The sequence below is a fragment of the Delphinapterus leucas genome, chromosome X (genome assembly GCF_059928025.1).
Source record: "Delphinapterus leucas isolate spDelLeu-1000000601 "Yukka" chromosome X, BTC_Dleu_Yukka2, whole genome shotgun sequence".
NCBI classification, from domain to species: domain Eukaryota; kingdom Metazoa; phylum Chordata; class Mammalia; order Artiodactyla; family Monodontidae; genus Delphinapterus; species Delphinapterus leucas.
The window spans coordinates 119,465,781-119,480,270 of record NC_143150.1 but is presented as its reverse complement, the minus strand read 5'-3'; the positions used below and the strand labels follow the sequence as shown (position 1 = coordinate 119,480,270).

The 14,490-nt window shown below is 42.9% G+C and overlaps 1 protein-coding gene across 7 annotated transcripts in view; it reads right to left on the bottom strand.

Annotated features, from left to right (window-relative positions):
- CTPS2 (CTP synthase 2) overlaps positions 1-14,490 on the bottom strand; it is a 112,457-nt gene that overhangs the window by 55,923 nt on the left and 42,044 nt on the right. The window lies entirely within an intron of this gene.

Genomic DNA, 14,490 nt, shown 5'->3' with positions numbered 1-14,490 from the left:
TTAACCTCTCTATTAAAACCTTTTCCCCCTTTCTCATCCCCTCTGACCTCAATCCTGTGCTAACTGAACAATGATCAACCAGAGTCAGAGGACTAAAAGTGCTCTTGTCAATAACATCCTTAACATACCCAGGCTGTTTCTCCAGGGCAGGATGAGCTAACAGACTGCCCCCTCCCCAGGTCATGGACAACCTGGCCAAAGACTCATAAACCTTAGGCATCCTGACTCTTGAAACTGCGATTAACAAATGTCACAAGACAATGATTAGCCCCACCTTGTTTGTCCTTCCCCTTTAAAAACCCCGTAACTCGAAGACCAAATTGGAGAGGATCTGAGGCTCACCTCCCACTCCCTTGCTTGGCACCCTGCAATAAACCCTTACTTTGCTGCAAATACCCGCTGTCAGAGTTTGGCTTTCTGAGCAGCGAGCACTCAACCCCTTGCTCGGTTTCAAGGAAAGGACTGGGCAGATGAGGGACAGAGGTGTGAAAGCCACTTCTCACTTCATATTTTATTGTACATTTTTGGGTTTTCAACCCTGTAAATGTGCGTCCCATCAAAAAGCATAAAAGAAAATATTAAATAAAAAGAAAACATTTGTAAAATACCATATTGTTGCTTTTCATAATGAGCCTCTTTTCACCCTCTTTCTTATTTGGAATAGTCAGAACATACAACCATCTAAATTTTGGGAAGTGCATATTGGAACCTATTTCAAACACTCAGAAATTTAACCAGAAAAAAAGAAAAATGAGTTCTAACCCTTCCATCAAGAAACAAAGGAGATTTTTATACACCATCAGGGAATGTTTAAACACAATCTGTATCATTCTAATTCATACAAGAGCATTCTCATAGCATCAAAAGCCTTAAACATTTCTAATGACTAGTTATATTCCACTGTAGGGATACCGCTTAATGGTCTCAACTATTTCCCCACCGTGGGGCATTTAAATTACTATCATTTCTGATTCTTCTAACTAATGTTATAGTGAATACCTGTTCACTTCTTTGTCAACATATCAGATTCCTTAGGAGAATTTCGGAGAAGTAAATGTCTGAGTCAGAGGGTATGAATATTTTTATGCTTTGTGAAAGAGACCACCTAGTTGCCTTCCAAAAGGCTGTATTGATTCATATAGCTACAAACAGGCAGGAGGTCACCAACTTCACTCCCCAGACAGCATTCATCAGTCTCATTTTAACTACTTCATTAATCGCAACAGTACATACCTTTTATTATTTCTGGTTTTTATGGGAATCCCCCACTACAGATGGTACCCAAATTACAATGCTTCAACTTTCCATTTTTCAGCTTTAAGATGGTACAAAAGCAATGTGCATTCAGTAGAAACTGTACTTCAATTTTTGAATTTTGATCTTCTCCTGAGCTTGAGATATGCAATATGATCCTCTCGTGATGCTGGGCAGTGGCAGCCACAGCTCCCCGTCAGCCGTGCAATCACGAGGGGAAACAACTGATACACGTACAACCATTCTGCACCCAGACAACCATTCTGTTTTTCACTTTCAGTACAGTATTCAATAAATTATGAAACAGAGCAGGACCCTGCGAGGCCCTCCTGGGTACAAGCCCCTCCTTGTCTCCTGTTGCTTGTCTGTAGAAAAAGCTTTTGTCGCCTAGGCCTTCCCCAGGTTCCAAAGAGCAGACCCAGTTAATGATTAGAGAAGTGGAAAATGTAGAAACAAAGGAAAGCAATCAAACAAGAAAAGTACTACTAGCTTAAACAATAGAGTCACAGGACTCCTAGTTCCTCCTGAAGGGATATAGACAACAATCTGACACATATCTTTGAGTTGTTCTGCAGAAACGAAGCGGAAGATGTTGACTTCACAGGGTCTGCACACAGACCCCAGACTGGTTGGAACCAGAAGACTGATGATTGAGATTCCTGAAACACCACCCTGTTACCTCACCACCAACCAATCAGAAAGCATGTCCATGAGCTGCTCAGGCACCCTACGACCCTCTCCCATAATGTTGCCTTTAAAAACCCTTGCCTAAAAGCCACTGGGGAGTTTGGGTCTTTTGAGCTGTCCCGTCCTTCACCACAACCCGATGTCAGCAGACTGGCTTTGCTGTGCATCGGGCAGATGGACCCAAGTTTGGTTCAGTAACGATTTCATGAGATTTGTAACACTTTATTATGAAATAGGCTTTGTGTGAGATGGTTCTTCCCAACTGTGGGCTCATGTAAGTGTTCTGAGCACATTTAAGGTAGGCTAGGCTAAAATATGATGTTCAGTAGGTTAGGTGTATTAAATGCATTGACTTCCAATATTCAGGACATAACCCCATCATAAGTCAGGGAAGATCTTTATTCTCCCACTGAGTTTATGGTTGGGTACTGTTTTGTAAAAGATATTCTTTCTCTTGTTTGAAGCACCCTGTCAAGTTTGTTATGAGATTGTGAGCACCGGGGTGTAGATACTGTACACTGCCTATTGAGTATCTATGGTGAAACGGGGGTTCACTCTTTTGTTTGAACAGTATGATGTGTTAATCAATTTAATTCCCGGGATAAACACACCATCCACTCATGACTCATTATCCCTTAACACTATTAAATTAGACATTCGAAAATTTTATTTAAGGTTTTTACATCTTTACTAATAACCAACATTAGTCTATAGCTTGGAGTTTTATTTTTTGTTGTATGTGCTTTCTTGAGTTCTAATGTTTAGGTCATGCTAGCTTCCCATTTTCGCCTATGGTTTCGAGCTCAATCAGCCTCTCACAAAGTAAATATACACTATCTCTTTCAATTCCAACATACGTAAAGCACCTACTACAGGCAAGGTATTATACAAGATGCCATAAGAGGTACAAATTGTCAGACCTCTGAGATCCTAGGTCAGTGATTCTGAGATCAGGCGAGGGAAAGGCTTAATCTAAGAAGTAGTATTTCAACTGGGATTTGTAGGAGCAACGTTGAAGACAACGTGCAGAAAGGGGGCAGCACTGGGCATTGAAAAAGAGAGGAAACACAACAAATAAACATCATGTTGTTGAGAAGGAAGACATTTTCCTCTACCCTTATAAGGTCTTCTGGATGGTCTAAGAGTTAAATTGACATGAGACAGATTAACAAGAGAAAATCAAAGTTTAATAACATGTATACATGGGAGAGACCCAGGAAAACTGAGTAACTCACCAAAATGGCCAAAACCCTAACCTTAAATACCAACTTCAGCCACAGACAAGAGGGTGTTGAAGGTGGGTAGAGTCAGTGATGGGAGGTGACTAGGAAAAGCACAGTCAACAAGGGCAAGACTGTGATGCAGATTTGTGCACTGCCTGAAGTCTTTTCTCCCCTCTCATCCTTCCGTCTGCCACGGCAGCTGAATCCTCCTAAAGCACCCATTTCTACTGAAAAGTCTTCACTAACGAGTACAGTATCAATTACATAATATGTCAAGGTTGGCAGGTATTATCTTACTCATTCCCTGATTCTTCAGGATTAATTTTGACACTGACACTCAAGGACCTCCACAAATTCATACCAATCTCCTTTATTTCCTTCCACTTCTGTACATGAGAGATGTGCTTTGGCCACGCTATTTTATGACAAAATCTTGGACATTCCAGCCTAGCATAAGCTTCCCCTGCCTTCAATGAACGCTCCAAGAGTGTCACAATCTTCCCTTCTTACTGTAACCCGCAGTATTTCCCCCCTCTCACCACCCCGGACCCTGAATTCTTTTTTTTTTTTAATTTTTATTTTTTTTTCCACCCCGGACCCTGAATTCTTAAGTATCCAAGGTCTACCTGTGCTGTGCAATACCTGGGCCACTACACTAGGTGGCTATTGACATTAAAATCAATTAAAATTAAATAAAATTTAGGGACTTCCCTGGTGGCAGAGTGGTTAAAAATTCACCTGCCAATGCAGGGGACACGGGTTCGAGCCCTGGGCCGGGAAGATCACACATGCCGCAGAGTCACTAAGCCTGTGCACCACAACTACTGAGCCTGCGCTCTAGAGACCACGAGCCACAACTAATGAGCCCGTGTGCCACAAGTGCTGAAGCCCACGTGCCTAGAGCCGGAGCTCTGCAACAAGAGAAGCCACCACAATGAAAAGCCAGAACACCGCAACAAACAGTAGCCCCTGCTCGCCTCAACTAGAGAAAGCCCGTGCACAGCAGCGAGGACCCAACACAGCCAAAAATAAACTAATGAAATAAATTTTTTTTTAAATTAAATTAAATTTAAAATTCAGTTCCTTCACAGAAGAGAAGACACAGAGACATAGGAAGAGGAGGAAGCAATGTGACCAGGGTGATAGAGATAAGAGTGAAGTAGGCCCTGAACCAAGATGGCGGAGCAGAAGGACACGCTCTCACTCCCTCTTGCGAGAACACCAGAATCACAACTAGCTGCTGAACAATCATCGACAGGAAGACACTGGAACTCACCAAAAAAGACCCCACATCCAAAGACAAAGGAGAAGCCACAAAGAGACATAAGGAGGGGCACAATCACAATAAGATCAAATCCCATAACCGCTGGGTGGGTGACTCACAGACTGGAGAACACTTACACCACAGAAGCCCACCCACTGCAGTGAAGGTTCTGACCCCACGTCACGCTTCCTAACCTGGGGGTCCGGCAACGGGAGGAGGAATTCCTACAGAATCAGACTTTGAAGGCTAGCGGGATTTGATTGCAGGACTTTGACAGGACTGGGGGAAACAGAGATTCTACTCTGGGAGGGCACACACAAAGTAGTGTGCACATCGGGACCCAGGGGAAGGAGCAGTGACCCCATAGGAGACTGAACCAGACCTACCTGCTAGTGTTGGAGGGTCTCCTGCAGAGGCGGGGGGGGGGCGCTGTGGCTCACCGTGAGGACAAGGACACTGGCAGCAGAAGCTCTGGGAAGTACTCCTTGGCATGAGCCCTCCCAGAGTCCGCCATTAGCCCCACCAAAGAGCCTGGTAGGCTCCAGTGTTGGGTTGCCTCAGGCCAAACAACCAACAGGGAGGGAACCCAGCCCCACCCACCAGCAGTCAAGCGTATTAAAGTTTTACTGAGCTCTGCCCACCAGAGCAACAGCCAGCTCTACCCACCACCAGTCCCTCCCATCAGGAAACTTGCACAGGCCTCTTAGGTAGCCTCATCCACCAGAGGGCAGACAGCAGAAGCAACAAGAACTACAATCCGGCACCTTTGGAACAAAAACCACAATCACAGAAAGACAGACAAGATGAAAAGGCAGAGGGCTATGTACCAGATGAAGGAACAAGATAAAACCCCAGAAAAACAACTAAATGAAATACAGACAGGCAACCTTCCAGAAAAAGAATTCAGAATAATGATAGTGAAGATGATCCAGGACCTTGGAAAAAGAATGGAGGCAAAGATCGAGAAGATGCAAGAAATGTTTAACAAAGACCTAGAAGAATTAAAGAACAAACAAACAGAGATGAACAATACAATAACTGAAATGAAAACTACACTAGAAGGAATCAATAGCAGAAAAACTGAGGCAGAAGAATGGAAAAGTGACTTGGAAGACAGAATGGTGGAATTCACTGCTGCAGAACAGAATAAAGAAAAAAGAATGGAAAGAAATGAAGACAGCCTAAGAGACCTCTGGGACAACATTAAAGGCAACAACATTCGCATTACAGGGGTCCCAGAAGGAGAAGAGAGAGAGAAAGGACCCAAGAAAATGTTTGAAGACATTATAGTCAAAAACTTCCCTAACACGGGAAAGGAAACAGCCACCCAAGTCCAGGAAGCGCAGAGAGTCCCACACAGGATAAACCCAAGGAGAAACATGCCGAGACACATAATAATCAAATTGGCAAAAATTAAAGACAAAAATTATTGAAAGCAGCAAAGGAAAAACGACAAATAACATACAAGGGAACTCGCATAAGTTTAACAGCTAATTTCTCAGCAGAAACTCTACAAGCCAGAAGGGACTGGAATGATATACTTAAAGTGATGAAAGGAAAGAACCTACAACTAAGAATACTCTACCCAGCAATGATCTCATTCAGATTCGATGGAGAAATCAAAAGCTTTAGAGACAAGCAAAAGCTAAGAGAATTCAGCACCACCAAACCAGCTCTACAACAAATGCTAAAGGAACTTCTCTAAGTGGGAAACACAAGAGAAGAAAAGGAACTCCAAAAACAAACCCAAAACAATTAAGAAAATGTTCAAAGGAACATGCATATCGATAATTACCTTAAACACAAATGGATTAAAGGCTCCAACCAAAAGTCACAGGCTTGCTGAATGGATACAAAAACAAGACCCATATATATGCTGTCTACAAGAGACTGACTTCAGACCTAGGGACACATACAGACTGAAAGTGAGGGGATGGAAAAAGATATTGCATGCAAATGGAAATCAAAAGAAAGCTGGAGGGCTTCCCTGGTAGCACAGCGGTTGGGAATCCGCCCGCCGATGCAGGGGACATGGGTTCGTGCCCCGGTCCGGGAAGATCCCACGTGCCACGGAGCGGCTGGACCCGTGAGCCATGGCCGCTGAGCCTGCGCATCGGGAGCCTGTGCTCCGCAACGGGAGAGGCCACAACAATGAGAGACCCGCGTACCACAAAAAAAAAAAAACGAAAGCTGGAGTAGCAATACTCATATCAGATAAAATAGACTTTAGGGGTTTCGCTGGTGGCGCAGTGGTTGACGGTCTGCCTGCCAATGCAGGGGACACAGGTTTGTGCCCTGGTCCGGGAAGATCCCACATGTCGCGGAGCGGCTGGGCCCGTGGGCCATGGCCGCTGAGCCTGCGCGTCCGGAGCCTGTGCTCCGCAACGGGAGGGGCCGCGGCAGTGAGAGGACCGTGTACCGCAAAAAAGAAAAGGACTTTAAAATAAAGAATGTTTCAAGACACAAGGAAGGACACTACATAGTGATCAAGGGATCAATCCAAGAAGAAGATATAACAATTATAAATATATATGCCCAACATAGGAGCACCTCAATACATAAGGTAACTGCTAACAGCTATAAAAGAGGAAATCGACAGTAACACAATAATAGTGGGGGACTTTAACACCTCATTTACACCAATGGACAGACCATCCTAAATGAAAATAAAGAAGGAAACAGAAGCTTTAAATGACACAATAGACCAGATAGGTTTCAATGATATTCATAGGACATTCCATCCAAAAACACCAGATTACACTTTCTTCTCAAGTGTGCACGGAACGTTCTCCAGGAAAGATCACATCCTGGGTCACAAATCAAGCCTCAGGAAATTTAAGAAAACAAATCATATCAAGCATCTTTTCTGACCACAACGCTATGAGATCAGAAATGAATTACAGGGGAAAAAAAAGGAAAAAACACAAACACATGGAGACTAAACAATACATTACTAATTAACCAAGACATTACTGAAGAAATCAAAGAGGAAATCAAAAAATACCTAGGGACAAATGACCATGAAAACACAGTGATCCAAAACCTATGGGATGCAGCAAAAGCAGTTCTAAGAGGGAATTTTATAGCTATACAAGCCTACCTCAAGAAACAAGAAAAATCTCAAATAAACAATCTAATCTTACACCTAAGGGAACTAGAGAAAGAAGAACAAACAAAACCCAAAGTTAGCAGAAGGAAAGAAATCATAGAGATCAGAGCAGAAATAAATGAAATAGGAACAAAGAAAACAATAGCAAAGATCAATAAAACTAAAAGCTGGTTGTTTGAGAAGATAAACAACAGTGAGAAACCATTAGCCAGACTCATCAAGAAGAAGAGAGAGGACTCAAATCAATAGAATTAAAAATGAAAACAGAGGGCTTCCCTGGTGGCACGGTGGTTGAGAGTCCGCCTGCCTATGCAGGGGACACGGGTTTGTGCCCCGGTCCAGGAAGATCCCACATGCAGCAGAGCGGCTGGGCCCGTGAGCCATGGCCACTGGGCCTGCGCGCCCAGAGCCTGTGCTCCGCAACGGGAGAGGCCACAACAGTGAGAGGCCCACATACCTCAAAAAAAAAAAGAAAAAGGAGAAGTTACAACAGACACTGCAGAGATACAAAGCATCCTAAGAGACTACCACAAGCAACTCTATGCCAATAAAATGGACAACCTGGAAGAAACGGACAAAATTTAGAAAGGTATAACCTTCCAAGACTGAACCAAGAAGAAATAGAAAATACGAAGAGATCAATCACAAGTAATGAAGTTGAAACTGTGGTTAAAAATCTTCTAACAGTGACTTCCCTGGTGGCGCAGTGGTTGAGAGTCCGCCTGCCGATGCAGGGGACACAGGTTCGTGCCCCGGTCCGGGAAGGTCCCACATGCCACGGAACGGCTAGGCCCGTGAGCCACAGCCACTGAGCCTGAGCCTGCACGTCCGAAGCCTGTGCTCCACAACGAGAGAGGCCACAACAGTGAGAGGCCCGCATACCGCAAAAAAAAAAAATCTTCTAACAAACAAAAGTCCAGGACCAGATGGCTTCACAGGTGAATTCTATCAAACATTTAGAGAAGAGCTTACACCCATCCTTCTCAAACTCTTCCAAAAAACTGCAGAGGAAGGAACACTCCCAAACTCATTCTATGAGGCCACCATCACCCTGATACCAAAACCAGACAGATATACTACAAAAAAAGAAAATTACAGACCACTATCACCGATGTATATGGATGCTAAAATCCTCAACAAAATACTAGCAAACAGAATCCAGCAACACATTAAAAGGATCATACACCATGATCAAGTGGGATTTATCCCAGGGATGCAAGGATTCTTCAATATACGCAAATCAATCAATGTGATACACCATATTAGCAAATTGAAGAATAAAAACCATATGATCATCTCAATAGATGCAGAAAAAGCTTGTGACAAAATTCAACACCCATTTATGATAAAAACGCTCCAGAAAGTGGGCATAGAGGGAACCTACCTCAACATAATAAAGGCCATATACAACAAACCCACAGCAAACATCATTCTTAATGGTGAAAAACTGGAAGCATTTCCTCTAAGATCAGGAACAAGACAAGGATGTCCACTCTCACCACTATTATTCAACATAGTTTTGGAAGTTTTAGCCAGAGCAATCAGAAAAGAAAAAGAAATAAAAGGAATACAAATTGGAAAAGAAGAAGTAAAACTGTCACTGTTTGCAGATGACATGATACTATACATAGCGAATCCTAAAGATGCCAGCAGAAAACTACTAGAGCTAATCAATGAATTTGGTAAAGTTGAAGGATACAAAATTAATGCACAGAAATCTCTGGCATTCCTATATACTAATGATGAAACACCTGAAAGGGAAATTAAGGAAACACTCCCATTTACCACTGCAACAAAAAGAATAACATACCTAGGAATAAACCTACCTAGGGAGAGAAAAGACCTGTATGCAGAACACTATAACACACTGATGAAAGAAATTAAAGATGATACCAACAGATGGAGAGATGTACCATGTTCTTGGATTGGAAGAATCAATATTGCGAAAATGACTATACTACCCAAAGCAATCTACAGATTCAATGCAATCTCTATCAAATTACTAATGGTATTTTTTACAGAAGTAGAACAAAAAAATTTTTAAATTTGTATGGAAACACAAAAGACCCTGAATAGCCAAAGCAGTCTTGAGGGAAAAAGGCGGAGCTGGAGGAATCAGACTCCCTGACTTCAGACTATACTACAAAGCTACAGTAATCAAGACAATATGGTACTGGCACAAAAACAGAAACATAGATCAATGGAACAAGATAGGAAGCCCAGGGATATACCCACGCACCTATGGTCAACTAATCTATGACAAAGGAGGCAAGGATATACAATGGAGAAAAGACTGTCTCTTCAATAAGTGGTGCTGGGAAAACTGGACAGCTACATATAAAAGAATGAAATTAGAGGGCTTCCCTGGTGGCGCAGTGGTTGAGAGTCAGCCTGCCGATGCAGGGGACACGGGTTCGTGCCCTGGTCTAGGAAGATCCCACATGCCACGGAGCGGCTGGGCCCGTGAGCCATGGCGACTGGGCCTGCGTGTCCAGAGCCTGTGCTCCATAACGGGAGAGGCCACAACAGTGAGAGGCCCGCGTACCACACACACACACACACAAAAAGAATGAAATTAGAACACTCCCTAACACCATACACAAAAATAAACTCAAAATGGATTAGGGACCTAAAGGTAAGACTGGACACTATAAAACTCTTAGAAGAAAATATAGGAAGAACACTCTTTGACATAAATCCCAGCAAGATCTTTTTTGATCCACCTCCTAGAGTAATGGAAATAAAAACAAAAATAAACAAATGGGACCTAATGAAACTTCAAAGCTTTTGCACAGCAAAGGAAACCATAAACAAGATGAAAAGACAACCCTCAGAATGGGAGAAAATATTTGCAAATGAATCAATGGACAAAGTATTAATCTCCAAAATATATAAACAGCTCATGCAGCTCAATATTAAAAAAACAAACAACCCAATCCAAAAATGGGCCGAAGACCTAAACAGACATTTCTCCAAAGAAGACATACAGATGGCCAAGAAGCACATGAAAAGTTGCTCTACATCACTAATCATTAGAGAAACGCAAATCAAAACTACAATGAGGTATCACCTCACACCAGTTAGAAGGGGCATCATCGGAAAATCTACAAACAACAAATGCTGGAGAGGGTGTGGAGAAAAGGGAACCCTCTTGCACTGCTGGTGGGAATGTAAACTGATACAGCCACTATGGAGAACAGTATGGAGGTTCCTTAAAAAAACAAAAAATAGAATTACCATATGATCCAGCAATCCCACTACTGGGCATATACCCAGAGAAAACCATAATTCAAAATGACACATGGACCCCAATGTTCATTGCAGCACTATTTACAATAGCCAGGTCATGGAAGCAACGTAAATGCCCATCGACAGACGAATCGATAAGGAAGATGTGGTACATATATACAATGGAATATTACTCAGCCATTAAAAAGGAACGAAATTGGGTCATTTGTTGAGATGTGGATGGACCTAGCGACTGTCATACAGAGTGACGTCAGAAAGAGAAAAACAAATATCGTATATTACCGCATATATGTGGAACCTAGAAAAATGGTACAGATGAACCGGTTTGCAGGGCACAAATTGAGAGACAGATGTAGAGAACAAACTTATGGACACCAAGGGGGGAAAGCGGCAGGGGGGTGGGGATGGTGGTGTGATGAATTGGGCAATCGGGATTGACATGTATACACTGATGTGTATAAAATTGATGACTAATAAGAACCTGCTGTATAAAAAAATAAATAAAATAAAATTCAAAAAACGAAGAGTGAAGTAGCCAAGGAAGCTAAGGGTTTCTGGGAGCAACCAGAAGCTGGGAGAGACAGGGAGTGATCCAAAAATAAATAAATAAATAACATAAAAATAAAAAAATTAAATTCAGTTCCTTGGCCACCCTAGCTAAATTTCAAGTGCTCCACAGCCCCATGTGGCTCGTGGCTGCCATAAAGGATGGCACAGATCCAGAACATTCTCTCATGGCAGAAGTCCTGGTTGTCAGAGCTGGTAGCATTACTGAGGGCGTACTCACATACTGCCACACATTTGGTTGTACGTCTCAGGCGTCTGTGTCTTGTGTCTCCAACTAAAGTGCATGCAAGCAGGGTTGTGGCAGCTGCTCATTTGTAATACACTACAGGTAGGACTGCACTTAAGTGGACGAGTGCCAAATGCACAGTGAGTTTTTTCTTAATAATCTCTTTCCACTAGAATCCAGCTATTTCTACTACAAAAAAAAAAAAAGAAAATCTTTGAAGTTGTTGAAATACCTATTCCTAAGGCATTTCCCATTGAGCTAAATGTATAAAAGCTTTCAAATACATTAGCTTTGAAGTACTCATTTAGTCATTCAGTTATTGTTAAAATTATGGGCTACCCTTATTGATTCACTAATGGGGGCTTACTCCCAGCTGTGCTGACTCCTTTTAAAAAGTAGACTCCAGTAACAGCCTGATATCAGCTCTGAACCTATGGTCCCCACAGAGACAGGATTAAGTGACTATTAGGCTCCCTGACTAGTCCATAGAAAGCTATTTTACCCACAGTACAGCTGTCTTCCTCACCACTGCTTTTATGAGAAAAAAGTTCTTTAGCCCAAACTAAGCTCCAAATGACTTCTTTAAGATCATTTTGTTAGTTGGGAGATGCTTACTACAATGTTCTAAATTAAAGCAGTCTTCAAATTTATAAAAGTTGCCTGGAAGGTTACTGTAAGTGGCTGTCTGGGTTTTTTAACCCTCTTAATTTGCTTTCCATATGAAATTGTTGAAAAATAAATGAAAGTAGAAAATATTTAATTTAACAGGGCTTCAACTAAAGGTAGGAAAATGTTATGCATTAATTATGCTTAGTATATAACACAAATTACCCTTCACCTGAATGCAGTTTTAATTATATGTGACTATCACAAATCCACTGTGTCAGATGTAAAATTAATTTTGACCTTGAAAATTCTTGGATCAAAAAGGGGTAGGGGCTTCCCTGGTGGCGCAGTGGTTGAGAGTCCGCCTGCCGATGCAGGGGACACGGGTTCGTGCCCCTGTCTGGGAAGATCCCACATACCGCGGAGCGGCTGGGCCCGTGAGCCATGGCCACTGAGCCTGCGCGTCCGGAGCCTGTGCTCCGCAACAGGAGAGGCCACAGCAGTGAGAGGCCCGCGTACCACAAAAAAAAAAAAAGGGGGTAAAAGAAGTCACATCTATGATAAATAACCAAAACTGAAATAATATCAAATGCCACAATCTCAAATCTCCATTTGCATCTGCTTAAAATGCTTCACATTTCTCACTCTTCCTTACCAATAGCACCATCCAAGTGTACATATGTGAAAGAAAAAATCCAAATGGACTCAGTATTGCTAAGAGAACTCTCTAAAATGGAGCCAGGAGGCCACTAAGGAAGTATGACTTAGGCACGTGTCAGCCTGGATGGAATCTGACCTTTTGACCCAATGAAGTCATCAGAACTGATATCAAGCAGGACCCTGTGAGGCTCCTGAGCACAAAAGCCCTTCCATGTCCCCCATTTCTTGATTACAGGCAATAGGCTTCATTCAGGCCCCCTGACCTTCCCTGAGTTCCAACAGGTCGGTGCTAATTAGGGAAGGGAGGGGATGCGGAGACAAGGGAGGAACAGTCAACAGAAACAACAGTGCCGCCTTGGGGCAGGGTCCTGGTTCCCCTCAAGGGACACACATAACAATATCTTGGAGCTGTTCAGCAGATACTGAAACCCCCGCCACGTGGGAGAAGTTAACCGCATGCTGCCCACAAGCACGTAGACCCCAGACCAGCTGGAACCAGAAGGTTGATGATGCTGACGCCCACTTACCTCCCCACCAGCCAATCAGAAGAACGTCCACGAGCTGATCACGCCCTCTGTGAGCCATTACTATCAAACTCCTCCTCCTACTACCCCCTCCAGGTCGGGACACAGTTTCGAGGGCATTAGCCCACTGCTTTGCCTGGCAAAGCAATAAAGCTAGTCTTTTCTACTTCACCTAAAACTCTGTCTCTGAAATTTAATTTGGTTTCGGGGTACAGAGGCCAGATTCGGCTTCAGAACACCGGCCAGAAACTCAAGATACTTACTGGACCCCTACCCTAAAACAACTCATGATTCCTCAGGGCAAGTATTCTCTGACTCGCATCACAGTCCATCACAATTCCTACCAGGCAACTTTTAACAACCTCTTGGCTTTCTGTCTTTATTAGCCCTGACTCTCTCTTCCTCAGAACACTCTTTTAGGGTTACCCAAATCTGTGTCTCCCAGATTTTTTTTGGCCATGCAGCGGGGCTTGTGGGATCTTAGTTCCCCGACCAGGGATCAAACCCGGGCTCCCCCGCCCGGCAGTGGAAACGTGGAGTTCTAACCACTGGCAGGGAATTCCCCCAAATTGCAATTCTTAAGATTCCAAATAAACTCTTTTCCTATTTGCAGCCTCCTGTATTATTTTTTTACTTGACACCAGTCTGTGTAGATGTGTTTGAATGTGGAACATGGATTCTGTTTTCAGATTCTGTTTCCATATCTAACGTAAATTCATATTTTTAAGTTACTATTTTCAGTAAACAGAAAAGAAATGCTAAAAATTATGCATATCCACATACCTAAACATCAGATGGAGATCATTCTTCCTACATATATCTCAAAAGCCAAAAACATTCTAAGTATAAACTCTACAATGCCATGAGCTATCCTCCACATGAACTGGAGAGATCTGAAGCCAAATTCAAAGTCAAGGGTGTCAGCAGCTACCACGTGATTGATAGAGTCAGAATACAAGTCAGCTACAGCTGTGCTCCTGGTACGCATCATCTAGAAGGTGGGTGAAGCTGCTTTAAAGCAGGCCAGAAAGTCAGACTTGCTGTAGAACCTAAATATTCTGCAAAGTTCCAGAGCCTTCTATTGCACCTTGTGGATCAAGCAGAGAAATGGCACAATAAAA